Raw genomic sequence first — 7,617 nt, 5'->3', positions numbered from 1 at the left:
ATGAAAGTAAACATGAAGTTGAGAAAGAAGGACGAAGTGGATCATAGGAATCAAGGCTCTATCAAAAGATATGCCATGGTGATCTGGAAATTAGAAAGCAAAGAAGATTGGAGACAGTTGAGAAAAAGCAGGGATGTGAAGTGATTTGATATTTTATTTTATTATTTTGAATAAATTGTTTAGAAATTGAATTATTCATAGCCTGACATGGCAAAAAGAAAGAATCCTATTGGGTGATTGTGTAAACATGGTTTACACTGTCGTCAGTGCACTTCCATTCACAAACCCTTAAAAGTTTAAAAAAGTGATTCTTTACGAAAAAAACTGAAATAAAAGAACTCTAAATATATTTAGTTGAATGGGGAATGGATCCTCTCATGTGACATGACCACATGAGATAGATCTCATAAAAGTTAAAAGAAATATTTTTGATGACTTAGATCTCTCTTATGTGATCATGTAAGTTGAATGAGTTTTTTCCTTCTTGTCAAGATATATATATCTCAAGATACATGGACGTTCTCAACGTTAACTAAATAATAATTTGGCCTGGGCATACCCATCTGACTATGAGATTCTACGGTCAAAGAGAATGTAAATCGTATCAAACCTGAAAAGAATAAAGGAATCAACTTGATTAAAGCTTATTGTTCAGTTCTTGGACTTAGAAGATGGTTTTGAACTCTCCTTGAACGCTGATGGGCACAACCTATTTACGCCACATTCTCCACAGTGAGCCCTTAGAGGCGTACAAATTTTCCGTCCAAATCCTACCTGTTGATATTCAAATCAGAGGATGTCTAAGTCAGATTGAACAGGAATTATTAAGATTTCTTGTGAACTTGTGAATCTTGGAGCAAAAGTATGTTATGTATTGTAGAGTTTTGTTTTGAGCACCATGGTATTAGTGCATTTTTTATGGACGGTCACAATGAAGCCAAGATCACTGTGGACAGTCACAAAAGCTGAGGAAAGTTGCTTCTGTCCACTGTGATTTTAGCTCACCGTGGTTTTCCATAGTGTATCTAAACTTGCACTTATTTTGTATTGTTGATATGAGGCTTGTCCTCTATCAACTTGATGTAAATGTCGTTAAGTTGCCCTTCCCTAGTGGCTTTAAGCAAGTATCACATGCAATAAATGTTGTAAGATAGATGGTATAAGAAGCCCAAAAACACAATTAGCAATAAACAACACCATAAGACATCCAAAATAACCATTTACGTGTATCTGTTGATATGGTATATTCAAACGGAATGAGCTGAACATACCAAAAGAGGATTTATTGGAACCCATTCCTCCCTCGGAAGCCAACGTTCCAGCGCCTTTCTTGTTTCTTCTGGTGTTAAAGTTTTCTGGCAAAGTGAAGAGGATTAGTAACCTTCAATTTGTCTAATGCAGAAACTAATTAGCAGAAGAAATAAATGTCAATCAGAGCAAATTACTTATTTCTGACTAACACTGACTGACTCATAAGTCCAGCAAATATCAGAAGCCATGATAAACAAGCTTTATTATCTGATAATTGTATTCCCATCCCATGTTTTAACATGGGATGGGAATACAATTAGAAAACAATTTGCATTATGGTTTCTGAACAACAAATATAACAAAGCTTATTACAACCATCACCACAATTTGCAATTGTCTGTCTCTGTATCAACACCTTCATGACTAGACACTTGGCGTCCAATTCTAGTAGAAGAACTGAAATTCAGATGGATTAAAGCTGGACCAGTCCCCTAAAATCAGAGATCCGACATTCGGTGCAGTTAGGGGTCCTCAGCTGTCCGATCTCGATCAGAAGGCTTAGACTTAAAGAGGTTATTATACCTTTCAAATAGTTTCTTTATATCTGAAACTGGAAGGCTGCAGTCCCCTGACTTCACTGAATTCAGGATTTCCTGACTGAAGGGAATCTGAATTCATTAATGCTAGTAAAAAATAAACAACCTTTTAAAATATAAATGTCAATTTCAGAAAGCTAAGCAATAATTAGTTCGGTGCATATGATGTGATACCACAAAACTTAAAGAAACCTGTTCTGTGCCCGGTCTCGAAACCCATCCAAGCCGATTGCAAATGCGGTGCACATGGGTATCTACACATATCCCTTGGCAATTGTTCCATCCAATAATCATAACCTACACTGCCACTAACAGGAATGAATTTAAAAAAAGAAAAGACTAATACCATTAACATAATGAACCTTAAAAAGTACTAAGGAAAAGAAAAGACTAATACCATTAACATAATGAACCTTAAAAAGTACTAAGGAAACATACTGTTTGAATTGTAAAATGTTTTTGCACATACCAAATGAGCAATCTTAGGACCTACACCTGGGAGTAAGAGTAGCTCCTCAATTGAGCTAGGTATGTCTCCATTATACTTCTCGAGACAAATATGAGCAATTTTCTTCAAGTTGCTCGCTTTTCTAGTATAAAACCCAACCTGGGAAGAGAATACCCAAAGAGTACAAGAGTAGATATTCAATTAACAAAACACGAAATGCACATAGAAAGAGAAATTGACATGCTTTGCCACCAAATCCAGATTATCTGTATCACAGGAGGAAAGTTTTTTCAGAGGCTACCAAAGAACATACAGGGTAAATCAACTTTTTTATGGTTTCTTCATCAGCTCTGTTGATTGCATCAGCACTAAGCAGACCATTTTCACGAAGACGTTGAGTTCCTCCTATTCTTAAAAGTACACACATGTAAATATGAGAATACATATAAGCAACGGTCAAATTTGATCACATAAAAAGATTAGATGTTAAACACAATTTGGGGGGGGGGGGGGGCAAACTCCAAAGTACAGTGGCTGCTAAAACTCTTTTAAAATAAGCACTTTACTTGAAGTGTATTCATTTTTAGAGCTTATCCTTCAACTGTTCTACATCATCCAGTGCGCGGTAATATCTAAATTTTTTCTTAAAGGATACATGCATTTGATTATTTTTTATTGTTCTGATGTAGAATGCTGTATTTGTATGTACATGTTCCAGGAGTTTCAGAAGCTTCCTAAACATCTCTGGCACCTCTAAGGAAAAATGAATGGGCATAAGAGACAGCTAGACATTTTAAAGGCGCCTTTCCTTTGCACAGAAAGACAAGGAATCGAGGGGCATAAGCTTGGTTCTAGGATGGAGAGGGTGGGTTGATCAAGGGAAGCTTGGTTGATAATGATAAACCTCATCTTGGGTGAGGACTCCATGTAGACCCCACATTGGAGATCAAAAGTTGGATAAAATTCACTATGCAAGCGTCTTTATCTATACTCTCAGCTCATTTTTGGATGTGTACTTGAATAGTTGTTTGGATGTTTCTTGCAGTTGTTTGTTTCTGGTTTAAATTCATTTCTCTCATAAGCCAGATTATGTTTTCATAAGCTATCTCATCTATTTCAAGTTGTTTTTGCAGAAACATATATCTGGGCTGCACTTGATTTATTGATAAGATTTGTCCCTAAATCAGCCTGAATCGAATCATTTTTGTAATATTTCCTTTTTTAGAATGGTGGAAGCCTAAAATCATGTTTCATTATCTTCATCACTTTCTTGCCAAAGAAGCTCCTTCACTACCCTGCAAGCTACTATCAAAGTCAAAAGACCTTGCCTAAACATTTTGTTCATTAGCACTACCTAACCCCATTGAGTGTAGAGAAAATTCAAGAAACATCTACAGCTACAGGAAAAGCTTCACTATCTTTCTCTTTCTCGTCAAAAGTTTGAACCTTTGCGGCTTTGCCACCCTCTTTTGGGATTTATGATGACTTTTAGCATTATCCACATGATCAGACAATTTAGGTAAAACTTTGCAATGAGGAATTATGTTATTCAATGGGAAAAACCTTGCCACGAACCTTGTCACTGTTTAACTTAAAAATTAACTTCCGACAATTGAAAGATGTTACATGGGTTTTGTTACCTTGGCAAATCTATCAGTAGTGAAAGTTCATCTCAGAACCAATATATACGCAAATTATCTTACAATGCCTCAGCATAGTTGACTATAATGGAGGGAGGGAAACAAAGCTGCCTCAATTCAAACAACAGGCAGCAGTAATGTAAGTCCCTGCCCAGTTCTCACCCTATCAAGCCTCCTGATCCTAGACATTACTCATCTCACATGATTATCTGTGTTTATCTTACTCTTTCACTTTGTTTTCCATCTCAAATACGAGACAAAGTTTTGGTAATGTAATATAATATTTGTTTCACTCTTTGTGGGTTGATACAGCAAATCTCACTTTGAATGAGTTGAGAGTGCACCCCTAAGAATATGATAAAAAAGTAAAAAACACTTGCTAATCTTAGGGTAAATCTGTGTGTAGAACTGCAAGTTAAGAACAAAAGAAATACAAATCTTAACATATCTTTTATGAGCATAAACTTGAGAAGGCATATGTACTTACCACGAGTAACATGCTCCTTAGTTTGACTTGATAAAAGGGATGATGCCAGGACAGCAAATCTTCTTTCCTAATTATATGTATCAAGAATTGAGATAAGGAGTAAAATTATCCATATTATACTTCATACAGCATATTGAAATTATAATAAAATAGAATAATGCCCCAATAATCACAAATGTTAAAAAAAACAGACAACCCAGCCAATTAAAGGTTTAAAACCTATATTAACTACTGATAAGAGACTGCTCATAGGCAATAGATTAATTTGGTGAGAATGAGAAATGCATATATCTGTTGTTGAATCATGAATAACTAAGGCTGAGTTTGGATTGATGGAAATGGATGGAATAGAATGGCATTAGTCGTCACTATATGGGATTATGGATAAATTAAAATATGATGGAATCAGATTTTTTTTATAAGCTGATGGAATCTGATGACTCTATTTTTGTTCCCCGAGTTAGATAATGGATCAACTTATTTTTTACTAAGCTCCTTACCATTTTCTTAACTTCCCCAACAATGAAATGGAAACTTCCGTTCGTTTTGCTATACAAATCCAAACAATGGAATGATCAGGGTATTGCATTCCATTGCATTTTACCTCATTCCCCATTGATATCCAAACATAGCCTAACTGTCGAAGAAATCAACAGCATGCAGGGGCTTGTCTTTTCATGCCCCATATGAACAATATTTTTAATGAATGTACATTTTACAATCGCATTTTCTAAAAGATAAGCCAAAAATGAGTGCTTAATTCTTTTTTCCCACATATAAAATTAACAGTAGCAGGAGATAGAGTTAAACCTTAGGAGGTAGAGTATCATCATCTTTTTCACGTGTGGTCATGTCTACAGGTTCATCTCCAGAATACATCATTTTGCGAATCCCTTCAAGAACCTTTTCCCAATGGGCAGGTGACTCCTCTACATAAATGAACTCATGGTTTGAGCTCCCTTAACTAAGGGCGCTTTCATGGTAGTATCAACACAAAACTGCACAACATAGGCAAAGAGCACTTACTGCATTGGGCCAATTCATTTACTCCCTTGTATGCAGAAGATCCTTCAACCTCAGGCAGGCAAAGAGTCTAAGTAGTGGGAAAGTGACACCGCATCAAAATCTATAGATAGCACTTGGAGTTAAAATATATTTATGTTGCAAGCAGTGTTGTCAAATAGCGGATATCACGGCGCTATAGCAAAGCCCTCTGAGGGCTCACCACTATCCGCTATTTGCCGCTCGCTCTGAGGGTTTGACATAGTGGATTTTTGGCTTTCCGCTATTTTCCGTGATTAACAACACTGGTTGCAAGTGAAATTACTTCCATAAAAATACGGAAATGAGAACAGGCATGTTTGGTTTCTACTTTCATTATCCAATTCCAGTTCTAACACAAATTTATCAATGTTTTGACTTTGTTCACTCGTTTAAAAGAACTGCAAGGATACCTGCTTTCTATATAGAACTTTAAAAATACAAATAAAATCACAATTTTGTAACTAAGATTGAAAAAAATAAAAGAGGAACGGGTAAATTGAATGTGATGATAACGAAAGTAGTCTCACATTCTGGGGTTCAATTTCAGGTACATGATGCTTTTTGTGTTGAAGCTGCACAGTGTTTTCTGCCCTGTTACTCTTCATAGAGGCACGAACTTGGGACGCTGCTGGTAGGGGGTTGCATTCTCAATGGGCTTCTATAGCTACATAATTTATGGGCCTCAAGTTACTATGCCAATTATAATTAGTTATTATTATTTATATGTTTATTTCTAGTTTATTATTTAGATCATGTTCTAGAATATTCTACTTTCTATGATGGTGCCACATGTAAGGTCATCTTTCATCCCTTAGAGTGGATAGTTAGTATAAGTTGTATGGATTCCATTATGAAAGATTAACAAGAAAATTGACAAAGTTTTATTTTATCTTCTTTTCTTAGTTTTCTTTTGATTTTCTTCCTTTGATTTTACTTGGTAGAGTTTCTCTCTACCAATTTGGTGCTTTCATCATTGATCTCTTCCTTCCATTGCATCATGGTGCTCAACTATGATGTATTATCATCCATCCTTTCCGCACAACGTGATCCCCGATCCATCTTCTACAGTCCCCCATCTCAGCCCAATACATCACCTTATTACTGTCACAATGTCCCATCTTATTACCCACAAACACATTCAAGTCTGCAGCTCTCGGAGTTCAATGGAGAGAACCCTGAATACTGGTTGTTCATGGCAGATTGCTATTTCCTTCAAAATCCCTACCCATGGGAAACACGGTTCCAGCTCTTGGCAATACATCTGGGTGGCAAGGCCCTGACATGGTTCCGATTGAGCCACCAACAGATCCATAGCTGGGAGGAATTCAAAGTTGTGTTCCGATTGTACTTTGTCTACAACAGACCCAACGGATTTTCTACAACCACAGTCAAATATGGGTTTGAGAAATCTTCATTGGTTGAGATTCAGAGAAGCTCTGAACAAGTTTCTCCTCATAGGGTTGTTTTCAGTGAAACAACACTGGAGGATGGAGCTCAGCTCCCGTTTGAGGCTTCTTCAGACGTGCATCTCCTACCTGAGGTGGTTTCTAGGGTGGAATTGGGTAGTGCAGAAACAGAGATTGAATCCCACGAGTCATCTACATCCGAGGACTCCTCTCTCATCACTACCCCAGTTGATTCAACCCCATATGCAACAAGGTCAGATGCTATTACTCCTGATGTAAACAAAACATTTGTTTTGAAAACAACTGACTTAGTTCTTAGGAACCCCCGCCAAGTGTTTGGAAATTTGCTTGAGGGTAAGTTTGTGCAGAAAAATAATGAGGCTCAATTTGAAAAGCATTTTGACAAGTTGCTTATGCAATTTCACAATTCAAGCACTACTGTTGATGTACAAAAAATTGGGGTTCCATGTCCTAAGGTGTTTGAGAAAATGCTTGTGACAAGGAATACGAGGATATGTGTTGATAATACTTTTGAAAAGCTATTAGAAACATACATCAACCTATTACTTGACTGGCAGAGGATGAGACCAATGAATTTGACATCAGAGATTGCACTTTCATCATTATCTGGACCTGGTATGAAACTATTTGATCCTGGCATTGTTCAAGTGGTTGCTATGTTAACTCTGGTATTTGATCAACCTAACTATGCTGCTATCTCAAGACATGCTACAAGAGATTCAGT

The 7,617-nt window shown here is 36.7% G+C and overlaps 2 long non-coding RNA genes across 2 annotated transcripts; both read right to left on the bottom strand.

The window, feature by feature from the left end:
* Nucleotides 1–268: 268 nt before the first annotated feature.
* Nucleotides 269–2,033, bottom strand: LOC130749639 (uncharacterized). The gene is made up of 3 exons (XR_009023011.1): nt 1,627–2,033; nt 1,272–1,355; nt 269–774 (listed from the first exon to the last, which is right to left on the bottom strand). It is a non-coding gene; the product is annotated as an uncharacterized LOC130749639 (long non-coding RNA).
* Nucleotides 2,034–2,330: 297 nt separating this feature from the next.
* LOC130749640 (uncharacterized) lies at nt 2,331–5,351 on the bottom strand. Its single transcript, XR_009023012.1, has 4 exons — nt 5,233–5,351; nt 4,423–4,489; nt 2,609–2,705; nt 2,331–2,454 (listed from the first exon to the last, which is right to left on the bottom strand). It is a non-coding gene; the product is annotated as an uncharacterized LOC130749640 (long non-coding RNA).
* Nucleotides 5,352–7,617: the final 2,266 nt, after the last annotated feature.

Source organism: Lotus japonicus, chromosome 3 (genome assembly GCF_012489685.1).
Source record: "Lotus japonicus ecotype B-129 chromosome 3, LjGifu_v1.2".
NCBI lineage: Eukaryota > Viridiplantae > Streptophyta > Magnoliopsida > Fabales > Fabaceae > Lotus > Lotus japonicus.
Note: the sequence above shows the minus strand (reverse complement) of the source record. Positions and strands in the feature narration are given on the sequence as shown.